The 22,458-nt window shown below is 38.6% G+C and overlaps 1 protein-coding gene across 2 annotated transcripts in view; it reads right to left on the bottom strand.

The window, feature by feature from the left end:
- The window catches only part of elfn1a (extracellular leucine-rich repeat and fibronectin type III domain containing 1a), a 76,480-nt gene extending 57,007 nt beyond the window's left edge, over positions 1-19,473 (bottom strand). The window contains exon 1 of one of the 2 annotated variants that reach the window (XM_006798193.2): positions 18,897-19,473. The gene's annotated coding sequence lies outside the window, so the exon portion shown is untranslated. Of the gene's footprint in view, positions 1-16,727; positions 16,796-18,896 lie in introns of those variants that run through there. The other variant, XM_006798194.2, reaches the window with a different exon arrangement.
- Positions 19,474-22,458: the final 2,985 nt, after the last annotated feature.

Raw genomic sequence — 22,458 nt, 5'->3', positions numbered from 1 at the left:
TCAGGCTAATAGCATTTCAAAGTTTTTCTCTGGTCATTGTCCATTTTCAGTCCAGTTACACTTTTTCTTGCCAAAGGCATCTTTTCTCAAGGAATGAACTAATGTTATGTCTACACTTAACCAGCAAAGAAAGAGCCAATTTTAAATTCTATCTTTAGGCCCTTTGCTACTCTGAAAAATTTGTTTCTCCTTCTTTAGTTGAATCTATTAAAAATACCCAAGATAACACAGTTCGTCAGGGTCACTGGCAAGGCGCCATTCTTAAGAATGGGAAACAGGAAGAAAAGCTGAGGTATGCCTAATCAGACAAGATCTGGACTAAAAATCACCAGCAACGCATCTTCAAGAAGCCTGGAGGACCAGAGAGTCCAGGTGGTGCTGAACAATTAAGATGGGCAGCATATTGTCTTTCAAACTCAAGTCTTTTGTGCAATATTGTGTATATATTTATTTTTGATTGATTGATTGATTGATTGATGTTACATTTTGACAAATTGGCAAATTATAGTGTCTTCTGTTAATACTTGGTTGTTTTTCTTTTTAAATATATAGACTACTATGAGTCAGCATTTACCCCCATGTAAGTAAATTGTTTTTTTGGAGTTTGCATAATCTGATTAATTCTTATTTAATTTTTTTAATGGTGTTAGAAAAGCCTCATTCATCACAAGTGTATGTCATGCAAGAAAAAAAAGAAAGAAAATGAATCATCATAATTAAGGCATCTTGACTGATTCATTCATCTTTCCATTTTCTTAACTGTTTATCCAATTCAGTATTGTGGGTGGTCAGGGTAGGGACATGCATTTTAGTCAGCCTGACATGCGTTGCTTTGGACTGTCGGTGGAAGACATGCAGAAGGAAAAGCAAGTGGGCACAAGAAGAACATGCAAAATTCCACAAAGATCACAGCCAACCATGTAAGGTTACTAAGGTAACATTGATATCATTTTTGTGGGTGGCAAGGTGGAGTGGTCAACACTTTCACCTCACTGTCCCCTCACAGCAAGAAGGTCATGGGTTCATGTGTGTGGAGATTGGATTCTTCATGGGTTTCCTCTGGATTCCACAGCTTCCTTCCACACTTCAGAGACATGCGTTTTAAGTTAACTGAGATTCTCAATTAGCCCCCTCAACCCTGAACTGAATAAGCAGAAGAAAACGGATGGATAATATAATTGTTTTCCGATTCATTCAGATGAATATCTGAAAGCTGCTGTGCTTTTCTAATTGGCTTTGATAAACGTTGTTCTGGTCTGATCTGGTGCCTTCTGCATTATCATCTTGCCCAATTTAGCAGTACAATACAATATTATGTTGCCATAGTATTAATGAGTCTCCCAACATAAACTGCCTAATACATAATGTGACACTTGCTTCCTCTCCCAAGTTTCTCACTCTGTGCTTTTCAACTGTCTGAGTCAATAAAAACAGCATACAAAGGTGAGCAATCCTCCCACTTGCCCATTTAAACTAATGTTGTTGTTTTGAAAAATCTCAGATACTGCAGGATATAAAGACCAAATCCAGAGGCCAAAAAACGGAGGAGGGTGTATGTAGGCTAGCAGGGGAAGTGTGATAACACATGGCTTTGTATCCAGAGCACATTAAAAAGAGAAGAGAACTCATGTCTAACTGGTCCCTCAAAGCTGCCATTGGCATCTCTCCAGTTTTGCGAGAGGACTTGTTATGTAATTGCACAAGAGCCCGTATTCTCATCCTTGTCTATTGCTAAAACCAACACGGCTGGCGGTCATCAAAAGCCCGGCCACTAAAGTAGCAAAAGAAGATGAAAGAAAATGTGCAGACTTTACGATATTTGTGAATGAGTACTCGCAAAGTCTTTAATGTTTCCTTTGAGGCACCGAATAATCCTGAAACTACAATGTCTTGTTTTGAATGTGGGTCACACACAAGCATCAGTGACATTCACTCAAAACACCGAGCTGACAGTGCGAGCCAAGCATAAAATATGCTGCATATACTGTATTTTACTATGAGCATAAATTCCAAGTCTCATGAAAAAATAAGCATTACGACAGACTACAATGTGTACTTATTCACAAAAACAAAGCATATATTTACAGTCAGATAGTGCAATCCCTCCTTTCATTTTAAAGCAGAAAAAGCAAAAATCCAGGTGTTAAATCTATCTTATGAACATATTTTACAGTTTTTTTCTGCATCCTGAATACTGTATGTCATCCATTGCTGGCTGTCTATTTTAATATAAGCAGTCAAGCTCATTCATATGTACTGTGAGAGTTACAAAATGTAAATCTACATCCTGACACAGAGTAATTACTGGATACAGTAGACACACTGGAGACTCAAATTAGAATAATAAAAAAAAGATCTAAATCACCATCATAATTTTTCTATGTTAGATTAAAACTCTTGTTTAATTAGTATGATGTATTATTCTGTGTTGTTTTCCCTTTATTTGACAGTTCACTGTAGACCATGACACATACCAGTGAAAGGGAAAGAACCAACATGACATGTGACAAAGACCCCTCAGCTAGATTCCGACTGAGGACATTTTGGTTAAATGGTATGCGTCTTACACCACTGGGTCAGGAAGCCCCGGTTGTTAGTGCTTGCATGGTTTGTGATGCATATAAATGCAAATGAATCATGACAGGGCAGTTCAGGTTACAGCAGAACCAGACAGCAGGCTTTATATAGAAAAATAGAAAGCATTTTGGTTTTTTTGCCCTTTATCCCCATCCCTCTTCTCCGCTGTTTTTCCCCCTCTTCCTTTCTCCCTTTTCTTTTCCTCATTCAAGTCTGTCCCATATCTAGCAAGTGAAAATAAAAAATAAATAAAATAAACAACAAAAGGTGAATCAAATAGACCATTACGGCAAGGCTGGGATGGTCAATTTGGTAAAGTAAATCCGTTGGGCATCTTTCTTCGCCTTTAGACAATAATTCTGATGGCAAAAGAACCAAACGGGACAGGCAAAAAAAAAAAAAAAGAAAAAAAAAAAGAAAAATGGAAAGCAACAAAAGAGAACTAAAAATTCTTCTGAAATATGTATGTATATATATCTGATATATCTCAGAGATAATAAAAACAATAGATAACTAAGCTTGCTGTGTTTTTAGACTCTCTGTCATCCGTTATAATTTATAATAGACTTCTGATAAAACTTTTGCGCACCTTAGGAAAAGAAAAGAAACACCAAAACAAACAAATAAAAGCTTCTAATGAAAGATGGGACAAAAGGTCAAAGTCACTTAGTGTCAGGGAGTTCATTTTCACAGGAAACTTAGAAAACACACTCGATCAATAAAACAGAAAGTTCAAAATGGGGCTCTTTTATGAGGGGTTCCTTCATCCTTTTGTGGTCCTGCCTGAGTTGAAACGCTGGCTGCAGTCCGAGCTGCAGGGACGTCAGCCAAGATCGCCTGCAGAACCCAGCTCCTGTTTCTTGGCCTCCAGTCACCGATGCATTCAGCCACAAAAAACTGTAAAAGCTTTGACGTACATGCAGGCAAATTTTATTTAATTTTTAAACTATGAGTACATGCTATGATCTTTGTATAGAATCTGCACTGTCCCTGCTTTGAACATTGTCCACATAAAAGATCTATGCATCACGACTCCCTCAAGCTAATTTCACATGCAGAGCGGTAATTAATGTGGAAAGAGATAAGTATGCTTTGAACTTTGTTCTGCAACGTAGCCCTATTCGCTATGGGGTGCACACATTGTATATAGCTCTCATTATTGCACTGTTGCTTATGTAATATCTTAAGAAGGTATTAGAATCTTAATTAGGCAATAACTGTGTAAATTAAAGTGATTATTTACATTTTTCTGATAATTACAAGCCAGTGTGAAGTGATTGCTTCACCTGTTCTCTAGGTTGCTATGCTCAGTGTCTCCAGTCAGAATCAGATGCAGCGTGTATCTTTGTAATCAGGTCATGGCGAACAGGGAATACAGAAAATCCTTCAACAGCAAGAATTATAGAAAATAAAAGATGTGGCATTTTTAATTAAAAGTACAGTGACACTACTGTAGACATAAGCATTTAGCTGTGTAAATCAGATTAGACCGAAAAAGATATAGTTCGTCAGCCTGAACCTTAATAAGAAGGTACAGAGCTCACTACAGTGTGCACTTTTTCCTCATGGACATATCTGCTTCCTCTGATGTGAGTTTATACGCTGGTCAAAATGGATTACTTTTTTTTTTTTAATCAGGCTCATATCTTAACAGACTATCAAACGAGGCTAAAATTAATTAAAATTTCAGCCTCTTTTATGCTCTGATTAATGTAATTATAAACCTAATTTTTGCATTACATGCTAATTTGGGGGTTGTCTCACACACACTTCCAGGAGTATATTTATCACAGAATGAATGGTGTTATTACAAATATGCGTGAACAATTTTGAAAAGTTAATTTTGTTATTGATTTAAATTAAGACCTCTGATCATTGTTGCAGTTACAATGGTTATTATAGTTGGCGTGTTTGATGTAGTAGATCTAAATGAACTGACAAAATCCTTTTGATAATTTGCAAAGATAAAAAAAGAAAAGAAACAATTACAAGCTGATCATCATGTTATCACTGACATTACTGTGACATAACAGATGTACCTCTTTGAAAACTTCCCTGGAGGAGACACTCGAGGTACAACACTGATGAGTTGACAGAGGGCCTGTGCCCACAGCAGATAGGATTGAAGTCTGTTCAGGCACACCCCCAGGGCTAATAGGCACTCTGACCCTCAAGGGAAGCCTTGTCCTCGAATAAAACACACAGAATACTCTAGAAAGATTTTGTTCTCAGACTGATTTTTGAAGTTCATCCAGCACTCTGGGGATATTGAAGAGTGGTGACTTCATGGAGCAGGGAGATATATATTTGATATAATTGAATTGTATGCTTTTGGACTATATTATGGGCAGAAATCTGTGCCATCAGAAACTGAATTTGAATAAGTTAAATTTGAATTTGAATTGCTCAGATTGAATCTGAATTGTACTGAATTGTACATACTATATTGTCATGTTTTAAAATTCAGCTAAAGCTCAATTGGCTATCTGGGAATCATTATACAACAGAAGTGCACGCCCTGGTACAATATCGCTTAAATTTCACATAATTCAGAACTGCATTACCTTTGTAAAGTTGACATGCACAATATTTCCTCTTGGTAATAAAAACATTTTCAAATGAAAACTGCCCTCCAGCACACTCCCTCACCCCTCACTCTTAACCCCAACCACTAACATGCAGATTAGAAAACCTGTGATCACTGAACCAAATGTAATGTACAATTATGAAATGACATGTGAACAATATGTATACTATAGTGACAAAAAGTACTGGGCCACTACACATTACTACACATTACAACTACAGGGCATGCTCTGCCATGAAGCCTCCAGCACGCAGTTTCTGTGCTGTTAATGCCAGAGGAGGTTTGGAACTCGTTGTTGAGTCAGTAGAACATTGCTGACTTTCATACACAGTACATCCAGCGCTCAGTGACCCCCACTCTTTACATGGTGAGTTTAATTATTTGTAGGGTCTTTACCTCACAATATAAAGTGCCTGGAGGGGACTGTTGCTGTGATGTTATATAAATGAAACTGAATTGTACTGAACTGAGTTGGTGTGGTTCCTAAATATTGCCAAATCTTAATCATATTGCTTCCAATTCCTTTTGGAAGGGAAGAAATTTCAGCAGCATCCTATTACAGTACCATGCTCAAATTTCGTAAAGCGCTTTACACAACTTGTCTCATTCACCCATTCATACACACATTCAGACAATCACTTTTTTTATGTTTCTATCTAATATTTACGCTCTCTTTAGAAAGTTTTGTCCACATAAGGTAGGTTTTTCACTTTTGGGCTCATAGGCTGTGTCTTTCTATATTAAGGCTACACGTGGAAAAAGAAGTGGAGAAGGAATTGAAAGATCTGCAAGTTTCACCAGTAATCAAGAGGTATGGAATGAGTCATACCTCTAATCCCAGACACAATGACTGCCTCCTAAATTAAAGCAATGGACAATGCTCCTCTTGCTCAATGAATGGACAATCGGTGAACTGACATTGTATAAAGTTTGCCTTTGTGGACAAAATCCAAAAAAATTATCCAATAAAAGAAGCCAGTTGAATATTGGGTATACTCCTTGTTCAGATAAGATCAGGATAAATTTGTTCTGCTTAAATAGAGTCTGGAGTTGCTGCCATGAACCTAGCCAGGACAGTGAAGCAGACAGAGGAGGGAGTGTGATGATTATGAACTGCAAAGGAACAAAAGGCACTGAGGAGATTATATTTATACTGTAGATGGCATGAAGGCTTGTGGATATACCAAACTATTGAATGACAAGATGAGGCCCTACAAGCTCTGCAGTAGAGGAATAGTAATATAACAATCCTAAGCGCACTGACAAAATCAAATAGGAGTTTTTAAAGAAGAGCAAAGGAGGTCATAGTTTTACCCAGCAAGTATTACCAAAATAAAATCCCTAAGTGTGGAAGAACATATCTTATCTATATATTAATATGTGTAGTATTAACAAGTTTTAATAAAGTTGTCAAATTTGATGTATTTTTGGGAGTCTTGGGCAACCGGACCATTTACTGTGTTTCTTCCCAGTGCTTTCCCCCCCAGCATACCTGTTTTCTCTCGGTCTAATACAACAAAAAAGCTTGAATTATTTAAACCACCATTTTTATTTTTATGCTCATTCTATGTTATTGCCATATCAATGCAGCAGTGAAGTTAAATTTAAATTGAAAACAAAATTGTAGAAATGTTGTGTTGAAGCTTTTAACTGTCTCGACACTCTCTGCTGTGCTTCTATAACACACAAATGGTCTTTTTGTTCAGTCTGTCAGCTGAAAACCTTCCTAAATAGAAAACATCTTAGGGAAAGGCAGAAATCACTTTACTGAAATTGCTACCCAGCAAACGCCACTGTTATTATTTATCTGCTGCAAATTACCGAGCAAAAGATGGCTGATGATAATAATTTGTATTCAACAGTGCGTGCTTGAGTTTTTTGATCAGCCTTGCTGAATTTTACCAGCTATAAATGCATTTGGCAGATGTGTGCAAAGACTGTGGATCTGAATCCACTACTCATGTTGTCTAAGCTCTGGGCTGATAAGTGGATTTCTTATTTAAAGTGTCACTTAACTATAGACTGTAAGAAATAGACAGCAATCTTGAAGTCACCACTGGTATGTCATGGGTGGCATATCAGTCATGTTGAAGTCCTGCTCGAAGCCTTCGCTTCAGCATTTTGCCCATTGCACTCTTTTTCCTCTTTTTCTTGAAGCTAGATGTCACAACCGAGGGTTAAAGTGACTGAAAAACCTGACTGATTACAATTTACACCAAATTAAGTCTTTTTAAAAAAGTAACATCATATTCTGTTGGTTAAGGCATCAAACTAACAATTGAGGTTACAAATTCATCAGGAAGGTATACTAAGGTTTTAAGTCAAGTGACCAAAAGGTAATTTTTCCGTAGTATTTATGCTTCTTTTTACAACTACAGTCTCCCCCTGCTGGCCACAGGGAAGAATGCAGTGTTAAAGCACATCTGCATTAGCTGTACGCTGCTAGGAACATGCCAAAGCAGCAGGTGGCACTATATTCCTATCCGTGTAGAAATGTTCGCCAATCAGAAGTCAGCCTGGGTGGGAAAGAGTAAACAAAGATGGCGCATAGAAGCAGAACTGAGTCCTATGTGTGGAGGGACAGTAACTGTGTGTGTATATGTAAGCATTTAAACACTGCAGAGAGTAAAATTAACAGTAATGGTATTTTGTGTAACTCCGCCATTGTAGAAATTCATTTCACCGAAACAATAACCTGACGCGCAGTGTGACGTCAAAAAATGCGCACACCTTTGACGCTGCGTTTTCTCAGTTTTTCTCGTCCACACGTAAACGCAAAAACTGAGTTTTCAAAAATATCCACCCTGGCAGGAGTTTTTAAAAATCTCTGTTTTCAGTGACGGAAACGCTGTTTACGTGTAGACGAAAGGTGCAAACGCATAGAAAAATCTGCGTTTTCAAAAATACCCGAGTACGTGTGGACGTAGCCTAGGTCTATTTTTATCTCCAGCCAACTTAGCACAAGTTAAAAGATTGTTTGTTAATGGCTAGTGTAAACATTCAATAAAGTCACTTTTTAAAATGAGAACAATCAAAAGATACTGATGGAAAGTCCAGTTGGTTGAAATTGTTAGTGCTATTTAATTTTTAAAAATCACATATATGATAACAGTTCTTCATTCATATTTAATTGGGTTTTTGAGTCCACATTTGAACATGGAGAACAGAACTTAAACTTAAATACAATTTTTGTGACTTTGGTAAATGTGTCAGTTATACATTTTTTGGAAAGCTAACCCTAGGCATGCCACTAACCATGTTTCAGGGCTACAATGGTAGAAAAACATGACACACTTTTGAATAAGCAATGCCCAAATATGTGGTAAAATCCCTTGATTGTTCAGTGTCCTACCACACAGGAAAGGATTTTGCAAGGTCAGTTAAGTTGACTGCCCAGCTCCTTCACGTGATCCACGTCGACAGACTGACCTAAACCCAGAGCTTAGGCTCAATCCGGATCTTTTTAAAATTTGCATATGGTGAAGCACCTTAATGGTGAAGCCCTGCTCACATTATGCAAGCCTACTACAAAGGACAGTCATACAAAACACTCACTGCCCCAGTGAATTGGCTTGTTGAGACACCAACAGAAGCTGTACAGAAACACAGTCTATTAATGTCAACTGCTGTTGACTAAAGGCTCATTTTAACAGCATGTCCTGCAGTCATGCTCTATAGACCCTAACTGTGCATTTTAATCATTGTGCATAGCTTTCCACAGATTCCAAATGATCTTGCTAAAGAAGTGGGAAAGCATAATTGGCACACAGGCTTTACACATAATCTCCATATTTATTTGAGGAATAACACCTCACAGGTCTGACAATCTGGCACCCAGATCCTTTCTCTCTCTGTGTTCTAGTCTCACAGTGGGTGATCACCAGTCTGAGCTGATTCGGCCTGAAAGGCAGCACTGTTTAATGAGCAATGGAGGGCGTGAGCGAGAAGACAACAGGTGGAGCGTCAGATTGATGCTCTGCAGCTGGGGATGGACCACTTTTCTTGCCAGCTGTCGACCTAGATAATAATCATTAAAAAAGTATGTTTGCAAAAATGTTCATGCTACCAAGGTATTTGTCTGTGATTTCATTAGCTGTTGAGAGAAATAACTTATATTCACAAGATGTTGTTCATCTGGCTGTTGTTCAGAGAATTGAGTTCTGAGCATGGCAGTTATCCAGGTAAATATTGATATGTTTCTGATTTGCTGCTGTAAGCAGAAGGGAAGCTGCCAAGAAAGATCTTGCATCCTATCTGAATCATGATCTGTAGTATTTGGTAACAGCACTCTAAAATCTTGGCACAGTACAACACTGACTTCATTGCTCTGGGCACACTGAATATAGAGATTCTTTTTCTTTTTTTTTTGGTCCGTTGATGTGGCTTGGTTCAGTTAGCCCACTGTTCTGCCTTTATTTGTTGCTTTGCAATCAACCTACTCTGTAAAGTAGAGCAACTGCATTGTTTGATTAGCCATAAAGATAAAAACATAAGTGATTAAATGGGATTCTTTTACAAAGCTGTATGAGCTTTAATTAATTTAAAATGTTAGACGTTCTGAGGTCCCTTATGGAAGTCATTGTTTAGAGCACTTACACCAAGGCCTATTCAAGACTTCACTGAGATGACTGTGTAGAAATCAGGCTCTTTGAATAATTTGCATCACATTAAAGCCTTATGATAGTGTCAATGAACAGTAAGTCAAGTATGCGGCGATGCTCTCCAGTATGAGTGTTATGGTACACTGTGGCCTGCTAATGGTGTGAACACTGGCACATTTTTATAAGTAGATCCTAGTATGTTTGCTCCAAGTTTGGAATCAGTTTCTATGGTAACGGTGTCCTATCTTCACTTTCTCTGTGACAATCTGTAGATTTATACAGGATTACAGTTTAAAAATGAACTAACTCTATTCAAGCCTGTCAAGAATTACTGTATGATCTAATAGGGAGCCAAGCGATCCGTGACATTGCACAGCTTGTTTGGAACATATCACACTCTTGAATCATGACAGGGCATGCTCAGGTGAGCAAAACGATTTCCAAGCCTGCAGCATGAATGGTATGCACAAGACAAAAGTGCTTAAAGGTGTTTAACTACAGATGTAGGTGTAGCTGTATCTGAGGAAATCTGGGATATTGCACACTTTGCATATCAGTAGCTATCAAAGGCATTTTGCTTAATTATTTTTCTCATGAACTGACCTTTGATCTCTACATTACAGCCAACAAGGTCACTCACAGATTGCAAAAGCTAGACATATGGTTGATGAAATTATTGATGAGTCAGTGGCCCTATTATTTAAAACCTGCTCTTCCCAGCTGGTCTTTAAAGCAGCCATCTTATCATTTAGTGCAGTTAATCTTTGTAGATCCTTTGTGATACTGAAAACTAACCCTTTAGGTCCCTTGGAACTAAAGTTAGGGACTGATGGTTTGTGAATACCTCAGCTTCTCTTAAACAGTGTTTTTTTTTTTTTTAAGATAGTACTTTTTTAAGTGTCTGTTAAATGTCCTGAAAATAAAAAGAAAGAAGTTTAAGTTTTCTTTTTCTACCACCTTTGAAAAGGCAAGAATACAGAATTTCAATAGAAAAACAGATGCTGGGATTGTTTTGAGATAAAAAGCCTTCTGTTACAACAGCCGCACAGTGAGTCAAGAGCCTGTTATGGCAGGAAGTGGAAATTGTCACTTGCAATCACTTTGTGAAATTATTCTTCATTATGAATGAGAATTAAATTTGGAAGCCACAGTGTATCTCTCATAGTATATCTGCAGGAAAACACTGGAGAGGTGAATGTTCAGATCCTTTACTTAAGTAAATTAGCAGCACCCAGCTAAATGAGAACTACTGATACATTAATTTTTAATGACGCTTTTATGGCATCCAGTAGCTCAATAAGGTAGAGCTACATACGGGTGTATTTAAATTCACTGTAAATTGTCCATGCAAAATAAAGTAACCACAATTGTTACGTAAATGCAGTGGTGTTGAAAATCGCAACTTTAAGAAAACATAAAGAACATTAATGTTTTTATATATATGCATATTTCATAGTTGGTTTTCTGATGATTCACTTCGATTAAGCAAATTCAATTCCTTAAAGCGACTGCACTGTTAGAGTTAGACCCCCTCCAACTAAATCTCCATTCGAGGGGATCTTCATTTAATTACCTGATTCCCTAATTTTATTTATCTAATCATAATTATTATTCATCTTTGCTCTTACATGTGGTTGCTCTGTTTCTTCCATCAGTGTGTACAAGTGCCTGTTTCACTGCTTGCTTGGCTGAGCAGAGGAAACTACGCTGAAGTGACCATAATATTACTGAAGTTAACTCAGTACTTCTATTACTGCAAGTGCAATAAAAGCTTATTTGTTTTAAAATGAAAGAAGAAAACAAATGTCTTTTAGATTTGTCTTGTAGAGAGAGGCTGACAAGGAAAAGATAAGTTTTTTCTCTAAAGTGTATATAATATCAGTCTGAGGTCCATCTGCCCTACGCTCTTAAACGACAGAGAATTGTGCTTGTTAGTTTGCAGTAAACCTTAAAGGAATGCCGGTTGCCATAGGTGACTCAAGTGATGTGCTTTCTGTTTTGTTTATATTAACATTTCGCCTTCAGGTGACCTTTTAAGGGAAGTGGTAAGAATAGTTATCCAAATAACTAGAAATAATTTTAGCAGGTCAGAAGTTCAGTCACAGTCCTTGAATTCCTATAACACTGTTTGATCTTGACCAAGATAACCTTGTTATCTGGGCCAGCTGGATGTTTGTGGGGGTTTCCCATCACTCATCAAGCACTCACAAGAATTGCAATATGTCCCCAGCATGGCTTTTACTGGGTTGGCTCAATGGGAAGCAATTGACTTGCTCAAATCATCCATCAGACATTTCTACTACAGCCAGTGTGTTTGGGCTGTAGTGCTGGAGAAGGAATAAGGAATGACCTTCACACAACATCAAAGTGTAGATGAGTCCTGGGCTGATCACCTGATTGCTCCTTGTCTTCTAGGCTTCACTTCAGATAATTGTTCACTTACAGAAATGTTTGTTCAGCTGGCCAGGGCCAATTGGGGGTACAGAGGGAAAACAACTCGACCGCTTTCAGTTAAAAAGTGGAGACATTATACAACATTATGAGTTGATTCTCAGCAGCGCAGGTCCTTCACAGTTTGTTTTTGAAATGTGAAGGACAGTTGGAGCATAATTGCGTGTGTTATTTTTAACTCCGTTCTCGTTTTACATTACTTTTCTGAAGGTTTGAAATAGTTTGCAGAAACTGTAAAGGAGGCACAGTTTTCTCTTTGACCTGCCTACAACTAAAAGGCTCATTTTAGAAGAGTTTTGTTTTTATTTTATTATGATAAAAGGAAGCACTTATAAATGACTGTTCCCACCTTAATTTCCTTGCTATCATATTCTGCATGAGGAGGTCCTTAATGTTATGTATTTACATAGAAATGTTCTTAGGAATTAACTGCATTACTTGGGTTGGAAAAAATGTGGTAATTCAATCATCAAAAGAATTTAAAAAAGGAAAAATATAAACATTATATACCGGTATATGCTGGAATAAACTGGTAACTTAAATGTTTGAATAAAAAGTGTTGAAATAAAAAAAAAAAAATACTTATAAGCCAGGCCCGCACATTTAAATGCTGTCCACAATAAAAAAGTAAATAAAAAAGAGACAACACATTTAGCGTTTCATGCTCGTAGAAGCCATTGAACAGGTTAATTACCTCAAGTGCATCATTAGTGTACTACTTAAGCTGTTTACAAGCTCAGACCAGAGTTGCTTAACATTCATCGAGAGGAGGGCCATGTTTTGATTATCATGATGTGACTTTTGGCACCCATTAAACTTTTAAGAATTTCCTCACTTTTTGATAAACAGCATTTGCTTTCATGTTAGCATGTGGGAGTGGCTTTATTCACTGAGCATCTGTCGTCTTTAAAGGCGTCTTGGTTTAAATTTCATAATTGATAGGAAACTGCAAACTGCCTAATCATGCTGCATTACCAATCACTGATCTAATCAGAGGCGTCTTTGAGCGCTATTTGCAACTGCACAGAAATCGAACTTAATTATCTAAACAGAAGTTGTATGGCTTGAAGCAGATCACAGGAAATCAAGTCTGCAGTATAAATGGCTTCAATTGACTGACTGCGCACAACCTTAAATATATTTTCTTATTCGGTGGTCTTAGAAAGTGTTAGATTTTACAGAGCAGCTCCTTCCTTTTTATATTTCCCCAAGGAAGCAATTAATGTGACTGGTGTCCTGACTTCCCAGTGACAGAGATTATGTTTGTGTTGTTTGTACATATATGCCCCTTTCTGTGTAATGGAGTAGTGTACAAGGACCTTTTTTGGTCTGTCATTAAAATAATGGCCAGTGATTGGAGTATTGGTCATTTTAATGATTCTTAAGATGTTTTTAAACTCTAATTCATCTTATACTTTGCAACAGCATTTCAACTGAAGGTGTTCAGCTACATTCCATAAAGGAAAAATATGCCATCATGTCACCATTGTTAATTCACACCTAGTGGTACATTTACACCCAGTCTGATGAACTTTGGTATATTAGTTTGCTTTGACTGAGCAGGTAAGAGCAGCACATGTTTAAACAAGTGCATCTAGAGCTGGTTTGTACAAATAACAGCGCTATGATTCATCCTTTCCATCATTAAGCTGCAATATATTATCCCTGTCTTATTTTTGATATGCACTAAACTGTCTAACTGTCACATTCACCTATTTATTTATCAACTCTTTGCCAGACTATATTACAAAAACAAAAGCCTTTTTGAAAAGTAACAAGATCATATTTTGTTTTCAGTCTTTCCTGGCATTAGGACAAATAGAATTATGAAGAAATGGAGAAACAAAGCTACCTTTACCACTCTTTTTTAAAATAAATATAGCTAAGCAAATCTATAAAGTATATATTGTTGTGCTGCCATGTGCCTTTTGTCTAAAAGTAAGAAAAACATACTCTGTTTCATTAATAAAGTTATTTTTATGCCATGTATAATCTTTTTGTTTGTGCTGTGTTGCACACAATGCACAGAGGAAATATGTAGCATACCTCACTGAGATACAGCAGCCATTCATTTATATAGACACCTCTATGTCTGTGTACAATGTGTCTACAAATTCTACTTTAGTGGAACATTTCTCAACCTGTCTCCCTGCCCTTTATCTACAACGTAAAAGGTCACAAGGTGTTACAAAATGCATTAATTGACAGTGATCAGTCCTCTGAAATACAAAATCCTGCATTTAGAAATGAAACAGACATGCCGCTTTTAATGGGCTCTCATGTGCAGGATATTCAAGCAGTGCAGTTGCCTGCAGATATGCGTTGTTTCACATCCTAGGATCTAATTCTTTTGCATAGAAGGCAGAAAGTGAACAGCAATGTTCAATTTGCCTCACTCTGCAATTTCAGGATCCTTGTTTACTAAAGGTTTTGTCTATCATAAGGCAGCCAGCAGGTGGTTGAGGAAACTACACAGAAATGTTTCTGGCATTCTCTGATGGATTAATTTTAGTGCATGCCTAAATTAATTATAACTCATTCACACCCTCAAGTGAATCCCTACATCTTTGGGTTGATCCCCACAATCTATCAGTGGTACAGTAACTGATTCCTACTTGCTTGTATGCAGCTGTCTCTTCATTTACATATCCGTAGCGCCGTGGGCTGATCAGTTTTTCAGGGAATATGTAAAAATCCCCATAAATAGCAGTCATCTCATTTCCTGCTAAACTGTAATCAGCATATAAGAAAATAAAAGGTTGAAGAGATAGGAGAGATAATGGTTAAATCTGCCATATTCTTTTTCCCTTGAAACATGCCTGGAATCCAAAGGGCCATTGCTGCCACTTTCAGTAGCGTCCCCTGAGTAAACTCAAATACATTCTTTCCGGAGATGAGACTGGGCCACGGCTCTGTGAATGTGCAGTTAATGACTCATGAGGTGCTGATTCAAGGTGAAGTTTGCTAATGGTTTTGCATGACTTCTAGAAGATACTGTCTAAACAAAGGTACACCCTTACTTTGCATTGGCTAAATAAAAGGTGCACAAGGGCAGCTGCATTTAAAGGTACAGCAGTTTTTTTTTGTTTGTTTTTTCAGGGGTTTTTTTTTTCTGTATTTTCAACCTTATCTGCTTGTTACAGCCTTGGTTAGATATTGAAATATCCTCAACCAATTGCCAACCTTTCCCAGTGTCTGTTGTCCTAATCTTTCTATCTATCTATCTATCTATCTATCTATCTATCTATCTATCTATCTATCTATCTATCTATCTATCTATCTATCTATCTATCTATCTATCTATCATATAAATGGCTAATAACACTGAAAAATAATTCTGTAATATAACAGTATCAGATGTGAAAAAGTATGACTATACTGTGCATGTGGGGTTTTACCTGTTCATTACTTTGAACACAGTTTTTGTCTTCCTTTCATTTGTCTTCCCTCTGTGACTAATTTCATGATCCTGCCATTCTTCACCACAGAGGAAAACAAGCCCACCTGAGTGTCACATGGGACTACTGCAGATTGAGGTGGTGCAACAGCTCTTGTAAAAATGGCAAACAATATTCACAGCACAGGAAGTTTCAGTTTGAACCTAACGGTTGTGGAGAGCGGTGGAACTGAAATGTACCATGCTGTTGAACCATATGTTTCACAGCTTTGTCTACAAACCCTGCCTGGCCCCTTTGATTACACTTTACACATTGTTAACCATACAACCAGAGCATCGCTGCCTGAACATGCAGTTGGCAAAGCCTGGGTAACTTTTTCAGAACATGACGTCAGTGTGAAAAGGAAAAAAAAATGCACAGCACATGAAACGTTTTGCAGTTTTTCTCTATCTTTCTCTTTGGAAATTGCACTATTTGGCTTTAAAGCTGAGACATATAGACAGGGGACAGACACATTGCCAGTTTAATACCATAAGTACGATCAGCAATAAAGGAAGGGGAAAAAGAACATTTTATGTCCTTTTAGCCCCTAAATTGCCATAGAAAGTATCAGAACACGCAAGAAGCCATAACTGCCAATGATATACTGTAAAAGTTTCAAATTGCTAAGAATTTTCCGAGATCATTGCAGTAAAAAATTACTTTTTAAAAACTCTTCTTTTTCTACAATTGTCTATAACGCTACTACTCCTGTATTTACAGAAGGGGACAAATTATAGGAAAGAATACACTGTTTTAGTAAGGTGTTGCGTCACCATGTAAAGCAAAAAGGGCTCCCGTGCACCGTGGCACTGACTCTCTGACTCACTACAACTCTACTAGTGGAAGCAAACACCATTCTTTTAAAAAGCATCCCCTCATTTGGTCTTTTAATAATGTTAATGAGAGCGGCGTCTGATATGTCCGTCCAAAATCTTCCGTGGGTGTATAGATGGGAACTAAATTCGTGAATGTGTCGACAATAACACATGATTCATTATTTATACTCATTAAACCACTCAGTAACCCCTTGAACTTTGTGAATAGAGCTATGAAAGAAATGTTTCATCTTACCATGCCAGCAGCATGCCCCCGACGTTATAATAAAGGCACTGGATCCTTTTACTGCAGAGGTCAAGGGTTCAGAGTTTTCCATAAATTTGTCACCTATCCCTATGTGTGCATTCAGGGTACAGTGCTAGCTGGTTTCACAGTCTTTCTCAGAAGAATGAAATTGTTTTGTATCAGGATAACTTGGTAACAAAGACTTTTGGATGCCTAGTTCATGCTGTCTACAGTACAGAGCTGTGGAAAACTAATGCGCACTGCCATTTCCATTTAGAAAGGTTGGTCACATTTCCAAAACCACTGTCCCCCTAGGATATCTGTCTTTCTCTCAAACGGCAATTTATCGAACAGGGCAGCCTCGTCTTTTCTACTCCTCATCGCCATGAGAAGCTGTAATTCTCTCTCAGTATCCTCAGCACGATCTCTCTCTTTCTCTCTCCTCCAAAAAGAACCAAGCTAAGGCAACTTGCATACAAAATAGCTGACTCAATCATACAGCTGCATAATCAAGATAAGGGAGACGGGGACAGGAAAAGAGAGATATGAAGGCTAATGCGAGAGATAGCTTTAGCAACAGCAGCAAAACTAAGATGTTTTGAAACACTCCTAACTCCTGCCATAAAAAAATCTTCAAGAAGTAAGACACTTGTTCACACTGATGGTAAGGGCTAAGCTGGGTCTGATCATCTTAATGAAATTATTGGAATGAGAGCGAACACTGACAATCAATACATTGCCCGCAGTTTTTGGTGGAATTGGACAGATTGTTTAAGCTTAATATCTTAAATGCTTCCCAGGCTCTAAATACAACTAGGACTGTAGCACCTTATTTAACCAGCAGAGGAATGATACAGCATTCCTACACCTACGTGCACAGTGGAAAACCACAGAATCATATCTATAGCTTCTAATTTCTTTGGTCGTTGTGTGACCGCAGGCGTAGTTTATATTAAACCTGGCATTGGTTCTGCATTTTCAAACCACTATTCCACAGACTACAGATGCTTATTTGTGCAAAACACTTCAGAACTGGCTGAATTTATTTGAAAATTAGGTCTTTGCTGAATTAAAAAAGAGAGAAATCAATCCCTATGAAGCCTCGGGCAATTCAAATAAATAAAGACGTCTAGAATGCAGCATATAGATTGCATTTCCCAGACAGATGGCAGAGACGCAGCAAAATCCTCAGCTAATCTGTGTGAGACTGAACAGGGCTACACTAAGGACCAGACTGTGTAATAACAACATAGTACTGTATGTTCAGGTCATGCAATGCACTAATCATTTAAGATTGGGCTTTTAAGTTGCCTTAACCATGTCATGACCTCCCTTAATAGTGGCTTGTGAATTGTACGTGTACATTACTGAGACTAGATGTCATTTTGTCACTTTTGTGTAGGGTGTGTTGGCCTGGAGATGCAGGAAGCAGAAGAGGTGCAGTCGAGAGCACATGCGTGTGTGTACGTGTGTGTGCGTGTGTTTTCTATGCGCACTATATGTGTTTGCTTAATGTGTTCATTTGACAAAGCAACAGCTAGCCCTCTCTACAGCAGGGTGTAAAGTCAAGTAACAGCAGTATCTTTGCGTAAAATAAAGTGGTTATGTAGAGTCGTGGAGGAACTGTCCGTGGTGCTGAAGCGACATGTCCAGCGGACAGTATTACTGGTGGTTTACAGTTGCAAAGTATCCACTTCACTTTGACTGGAGCTGTAGCAGACTGAATGCTTGCAGAGCAAATGCGCGCGTGGGTTGCGTTTTTTGTTTTTTTTTAGTTAATGAAGAAAATAACTTACAAAAGAGGAGAAGAAGAAGAGGAAGGAAAACAAGGAACTTAATTCAGCTGCCGTAATTCGTAACACGAATCGCAGCCCAGACCAAAAAGTGCCCCCATGTCCCGTTTCAATGTGCTAAGATCTTAAAGAAGCAAATGCAAAATGCACCGACGGTAGCGTGCTGTTTTCCAAGTTAAACGGTGCATTTTGAAAGCTCTGTATTCACTTAGTAATAGGAGTTATGTTATCTGCATGGCATGTGCACAACAGCTGAACAAAACTCAAATACTAAAACCACTGCTCCTTAATAGAAAACACAAGTGTCAAGTGCAATGCGAGCTCTGCAAAGTCTGCGAAATTAAAGTGCAAAATCGGGCAACAGTGTAACAGTGTAACAGCTTACCTGCTTAACGATCGCAGAGCAAGAGCCTCTTCCCGATACAAAGCTGTCTGCTTACTGTATCTCACCGCGAACACAAGACATATTCAAAGAGACGGGAGATGTTTCTGGCAGATAGTACAAAAATGAAAATAATAAAAGAAAAATCCAGATTTCTGTTTCGGTTTAAAGACGCGCAAAGCAGCAGCTGCCTGCGCCAAGGGTGAGTCTCAAAGATCCATTTAGCGGAGAGTGATTTAATTCAAGGCTGAGCTCCTCTCATTGCTCGCCTTTATGTATGCTGAAGAGACCCGGAGCCTGGCTTGGCTTTTTTTTTCCCTCTCTCTTTTTTTCTCTCTCTATTACACCGAGAGCTGACACCAGCGTTTAACCACAATAAAAGGAGCCGTGTAGGTAGGCAGAGTAGGTGTGTTATCAGTTGGGAAACTGCGGAGAATAACTGCGACAGGAGCGCGTGTTGATCCTCCAATCTAGCCGAGGTAAAGTTTAAATCTCATAATAAGATTGCCTGTCACCGCGAGGCTATAAATGGTGGCCGGTTCAACGCGGATGCCTAGAGGGTTTTACGGCAACTCCTGCGGCTGAAGTGGAAACTGAAGTGAAGTAAAAACTGAATCGGTTCGACTTAATGAAGACAGTCGGGGGGGGGAAAGTGTCAGTTACGTCACCTGGGCTTTAGAGCTTGGGCAGTCCTATCTATGAGAAAACTTTTTTCTTCTGAGTACGGGCTGCACCAACGCGCTGGAAATGATTTTGAATTGCTCAATTTCACAGTCTGGTTAGGGGTATGTTTAATTTGGTACTGCTTGAAGGGAGACCATTTTCTTCCTCACATAAAGGTCCACTGCTCCAAACAGCAGGCGTGGGAGTTTAATAATCAAAGGAAGTTATTAGCATGACTATTTAATAATACTTGGTGAATATACTTTTAGAATTTTGCATCCGGGGAATACGGCTATGGGTGAGGCTATTGGGTAGGTATAATACTCTCCCCCTGGTAACAACAAATAATATCCACCATCGCCTGTTGTGTTTTCGGTCTCTATGTCCTCTGAAATTCATGGGATTACAGGCGTGGCCCGTGTCAATAGTCAGGCACACTAATCCAAATGAAAACCATTAAGGAGCTCCCTTAGAGTAGTGAAAAATACCCCACTGGGATTGGTAGGTCTGTGAATTTCAGAGTTTTAATAAGAAGAAGGCAGCAGAAGGAGGAGCTAAGAAATCTATTGAAGTACCCCATACTTCAGTGAAAAGGTCAGGCCTCGGCTCCTGTGATAGTAAATCAATACATATCACTGATAGATTATTGAATATAAAAACCTTCACAACACAATCCAAACCATATGCACATGTGTCCACACAATATGATGCAGGATGGCATTCACAAGAAATAACTGCAGAAAGAGCTGAAAGCGTAACATTTTCCTGCTTAAAAAAGCTACGGCAAAACATCATCTGTGCATCAAGGGTTAAACCCAGATTGTCTCTCCCTGTGTAAATGCAGTCCCAGATTTAATTTATGGAGAGTGCAGCCTGATGTCCTCTGTAATGACGTAGTCTGGGGGATGACCCGAGCAAGTCGGGAAGTGGCAGCCAGGATGCAGATGCTCTTCTCTGAGAGGGAGCAAGTGGTTGTGTTAGGACTTGGCACAGACGCTGCAATTCCTTGTCTCATTGCAGCAGTCACGTTGGAGCTGTGAAATGTGGAGATGGACAGCCTGGCCCAGGAAGTCAGAGCACTGCAGCTGCAGCTCTGAGAATGACAGACACACTGTATCATGCTCCCTAATATCTTCACAACCCTGAGGAGCGCCTGATATGTGACCCCATATAGACGCTGTAGCCTTTGAGCCTGTGCTGCCACTGCGCACCACGCTAAATTGAAAAATAAAGGTTTAAAGATATCAGGAACAGCAGCTGGCAGAATAAAGAAGAGCAGGATGAAGCCAAAGGTCTTATTCTTCTTTTGAGGAGGTAAAGTGAACGCTGCCAAATGCTAATGTTTCTGCTTCAATTCTGAAGCCTTACGTGCAAAGAAATTCTTAGGGTACATCAGAAATGCCTCAGTCAGTGGTTTTTATATGAAGTCTTTATGTTTTCTCTTTGTTCTGTTTATTTCAGCGACAACATGAAGACTCAAGTGCAGCAAATAGTGTGGGCTTGATGGGATGTCATAACCTTCCCAGTTGATTTTACCCAGAGGGCACGAATGCTTTCATGTCATCCTTGTATAAGCTTTGATTCCCAGTGGACGAATCTGTCTTTGTTCATCACACATTAATCATTTACAATGGATTGTAAGTATGTATTAGGTAGTCTGTTTCTCATTTCAAAGCCAAATGGCAACATGTCAGACCAGCATTTAATTTATTGACATAAAGGCTGCCAGAGTTTGAGTGTCTCCCTTTCTTATATGTTTCAGTAGAAATGCATACTGCGTGCAACAGACTTTAGATATAATCAAAACTGGCAATAGGTTTATTGAAAATATTGAGCTCTTTTTGTTGTAATACTTATGACTTGACTGCATTTTCAGGTTCACAGGTTTTTAGGCTGATGATGCACATTACTGTATATTCAGGTTGACTGGTTTTTCAAAACAAGGAAGCACAACAATGAATTATGCTCTGTATAACAGTCTATATATTCTCTGAGATACATTTTATTACATTCTTTTACTACTGGCACTTATTCTGCTTCTGTTCTATCAGTGTCCAGCTAATTAAACTGAATGTTGCAATACACATTCTTTGGCCAAATCATTGGGTATGCCTGTTCTGCTACTTGTTAATTGGAATATCTAATCGGCCCAAACAACAGCAGCACCTCAAGTCATTCAGGCATGTAAACACAGTCAAGACGACATGCTTAAGTTCAAACTGAACATCATAATGGAGGAGGTAGGTGATTTCAGTGGATTTGAATGCTGCATGATTGTGACGTTGTTGACGCGAGTACTTGAAAATGCTGATTTCCTCGGACTTTCCTGTAAATCTCTAGGGTTTACAAAGAATAATCCAAAAAAAAACAAAACAGAAAATACCCAGTGAGAGGCAGTTCTCTGGGTGAAAATGCCCTGTTGGCATCAGAGGAGAATGGCCAGACTGCTTTGAGCTGCTAGAACACATCAGTAATTTATATAACCACTTGTTACAACCAAGGTATGCAGAAAAGCATGTTTAAACACACAACACGTCAAATCTTGAGGCAGATGGGCAACAGCAGCAGAAGAGCACATGGAGTGCTTCTTCTGGCCGTTACAAAGAGGAAACAGAGACTACAGTTTACCAAAATTGGAAAAAAATTGCCTGGTGTGAAGAGTCTCAATTTCTGATGTGACAGGTGGCAGGGTCAGAATTTGAACGATATGAAAGTATGCATCCACCCAGGTCATGGTGGTGTGGGAAATAAATGACATTACATGATTACATATAATTATATCTATGGCACAAAGAATGTAAAAATAAGGTAGTTCTAAAGGGAAAAGGGTCCTTCTAGCTATTTCTAAGGTGTACCTAATCAAGTGGCTAGTGAGCGTATGCACCAACAAGTACATTTTTGA

Source organism: Neolamprologus brichardi, chromosome 4, assembly GCF_056152115.1.
Source record: "Neolamprologus brichardi isolate AB-2024 chromosome 4, ASM5615211v1, whole genome shotgun sequence".
NCBI lineage: Eukaryota > Metazoa > Chordata > Actinopteri > Cichliformes > Cichlidae > Neolamprologus > Neolamprologus brichardi.
Note: the sequence above shows the minus strand (reverse complement) of the source record. Positions and strands in the feature narration are given on the sequence as shown.